Consider the following 3,748-nt stretch of genomic DNA (forward strand, 5'->3'; position numbering starts at 1 on the left):
GCCGAAGGCAGCGGCTTAACCCACTGAGCCACCCAGGGGCCCTTAAAGGTTTTTTTTGACAGAGATCACAAGTACGCAGAGGCAGGCAGAGAGAGGAAGGGAAGCAGGCTCCCTGCTGAGCAGAAAGCGGGGCTCAATCCCAGGACCCTGGGATCGTGACCTGAGCCGAAGGCAGAGGCTTTAACCCAATGAACCACCCAGACACCCCTTGAGATGATTTTTAAATGGCTCTCCCAAGACTGGGAGTTTAAAAGTTGATTTGTGGAGTTTTTTTTTTAAAGGTTTATTTTTGTAATGTAATTTAAGTAATGGGACTTGAACCCACAACCCCCCAAGATCAAGAATCCCTTGCTCTCCTGATGTGTACTTTTTTTTTTTTTTTTTTTGAGAGAGCCCTTATGGGAGAATGGTGGAAGGACAAGCAGACTCCCCCTGAGCAGCTCTATTCCAGGACCTTGAGATCATGACCTGAGCCAATTTAGGCACTGAACGCACTGAGCCACCAAGGTGCCCCAGTCTTACAGTGTGATCCAGGGGGCCTGGCTGACTCAGTTGGAGTGTGCAAGTCTTGCTCTCGGGGTTGTAAGTTCAAGTCCCACATTGTGTATAGAGATTACTTAAAATCTTAAAAAATGTGATCCTATCTCCAGGGAGCATATATGCCAGAGCCTAACAGCTAAGAATTGGTTGAGCAATTTCTCTACTTGCAGATAATCCCAAATTCATTGAGATTTTGGAGTGCCAGAGATGACCAAAGAGATTTTCATGTGCTTCAGGCTCTAAAGTAGACCCATCTCCCAACCAGATACCCATTGCAAATAACTCAGACCTTGTCTTGTCTGATGGGCAGTCAGGACAGGATTTCCAGCTAGGGAGAGCCCTCCTATCATGCCATTAGAAGTAGCCTACAAGTCAGCTTGTGTTCTCTGATGTTTGGTAAAATGAATGGCTTCCTCTGCTAAGCTCTTGTGGACTAAAGTTCTGGTAGTTGGTCACAAAAAAGGCGGTATAGACATCTGAGTCTCCATCTCCCACTCCCACCTACTTTGACTGGACTTGATTAGGTGGGAAGAAGTCCATTGCAATCTCAACACCTCCCTAACTTTCTGAAGTGTGTTCCAGTTTAAATGTATAAAAGTATTCATCAAGCCAGGTAGAAGTCTCTGGGCTAGTCAGTCTCTGTTCCAATGCCTGCCTTGAGGTAATTGGATTTGAGGTCAGTTCCCCGTGGTAATCAGGGTTTTTACTGATGTCCTGGACCACCCTTTGCCTCAAGCCCAAGTCTTGTACTTTGTTTTGTTTTGTTTTTAAAGATTTTATTTATCAGAGAGAAGGGAGAGAGCGAGCACAGGCAGACAGAATGGCAGGCAGAGAGGCAGAGGGAGAAGCAGGCTCCCTGCCGAGCAAGGAGCCCGATGTGGGACTCGATCCCAGGACGCTGGGATCATGACCTGAGCCGAAGGCAGCTGCTTAACCAACTGAGCCACCCAGGTGTCCCCTTTGTTTTGTTTTTGCCTACATTTCCATAACTTACCATGTAAGAGAACAAAATTATTCATTGTCTGTCATACTAGGTTAATATCCTGCTTTATACATTTAGTTCATACATTTATTCTTTTAGTAACTATTAGGTATAGAAAGGTGTTGACTTCATATGCATTAATAAGCTAATAGGCTTGTTGAAAGAAACTGAGCCAGTAAATAAAAAACAGGCTAGAATCTAAATTTGTTCATTTTTTCAATACGTTTTATTTGCCACTGTGTTTGGCACTTAGTTTCTCAGTCCAAGTCTCCCTTAAACAGGGCTGTCAGGTTAAGAACGTAAGAGAGTGGACTCTTAGATGTAATTCTCACATCTGATAATTCTGGCTATGTGAGCTTGGGTGAGTTCCTTAACCTCTCCAACCGCTTTCTTTTTCATTTTCTTTTTCTTTGTGTTTTTATTATTTTTTTAAGGAGGCTCCATGCCCAATGTTAGGTTTAAACTCAAAACCCTGAGATAAGAGTCCTATGCTAGCCAGGCACCCCTCTCTCCAATTTTCTAATCTTTAGGTGATCATTCCTATTTCACAGTATTTTTGTGAGGTTTGAGTGGTATGAAACAATCACTTACTCAAGAAATAAAATGTGTCAACCTACAATGTGCCAACCATTTCTAAATACTGAAGATCCTAGCAATGGCCAAGATAAAAATACATAGAGCTTACATTTTCATGAGGGAGCAGTGTGAGAGGGTGTAAGGAAGGACTATAGTTTTATATAAGTTTTATTTAAAATGGCCTTATGTCTATAAGGTTGATAACATTTGATCAGAAAACTAAAGAAAGCAAGCCATTTGGATAAATGGGGGAAGAGCAAATGTCTTCAGGAAAAAGTATGCCTGGCACGTCACAGAAAAAAAGCAAGGCAGTCTGGATAAATTCAAGTGAGCTAGGGGAAAGTGGTTCATGTCTACAATCCTTTATATGAAATCCTTGACACCTCACTTGCTTTGGAATTTGTTTTGACTTTAGAGCAGTGATAAAGAGCATATACTGCTAAACATATAACATCTTCAAAGGGATCTGGAGTAGTACCCAAGATTAAAACACATTATTATTTCTGTAGCAAAATACAAGAATAGTCATGTAAATTACCCAATATGAGTTTCAGATCAGGTTTTGTTGCCATAGGAGTTCCAAAAGTACTGGGTTTTAGAGTTGCTTTGATTTGTCTACTGCGATAAAAGATTGTGTACCTACCAATCGTACACAGAGTTAGATCATGTGGGGCCCTGTAGGCCCTGGCCAGCTCTGGACTTCACTCAAATTGTGATGGTAAACAATGAGATGCTACTTTACACTCTCTAGGATGGCTTTAATAAGAAAAAGACAATAAGTTCTAGACAATGTGTGACAAAGTTGGAACCCTTGTACACTGCTGGTGGGAATGTGAAATGATGCATTTTGGAACAGAGTTCTCAAAAGTTCCAGTTAACATATGACCCAGCCATTCTACTCCTAGATGTATACCCAAGAGAACTGGAAATATATATTCACACAAAAAGTTGTTGTATATGAATGTTCATAGCAGCATTATGCACACTAGTCAAGAAGTAAACAATGAAAGTGTTCATTAACTGGTGAACAAGTGTTCATTAACTAGATAAACAAAATATGGCATATCCATACAAAGAAATATTTGGCCATGAAAAGAAATGGGATGCTGCTATATGCTACATTGCTGAACCCTGAAAACATGCTAAGAGAAAGAAGCTAGTCATAAAAGACCATATGTTGTATGATTCTATTTACATGAAATGTCCAGAATATGCAGATCTATAGAGATAGAAAGTAGAGTAGTGTTCACCTAGGGACAGGAAGGTGGGAGGAGAGGGGAGTGATTGTTAAATGCATGGGGTTTCTTTTAGGGGTAATGAAAATATTCTAAAAGTGATTAGTGATAGTGACACAGCTTTGTGGACCATACTAAAAGCAGTTGAATTGTATACTTTAAATCATTGAATTATAATAGTATGTAAATTATAGCTCAGTGCAGCTGTTATAAAAATAAAGCATGAAAAAATAAAGTGATGGTAATCCATGAGAGTTGTTTTTGTTTCTTTGTTTTTTCCATTGGAGACTTTTGAGCACAGCAGTGACATGATCTGACTTAGATCTGTGAGTTCAGGATAAATCTTGGCTATTCATTTTATTATACCACAACTAGCTCTGAAATGCTAGATGAGTATTTCCCGACTTCAAGAACC

Source organism: Mustela nigripes, chromosome 6, assembly GCF_022355385.1.
Source record: "Mustela nigripes isolate SB6536 chromosome 6, MUSNIG.SB6536, whole genome shotgun sequence".
NCBI lineage: Eukaryota > Metazoa > Chordata > Mammalia > Carnivora > Mustelidae > Mustela > Mustela nigripes.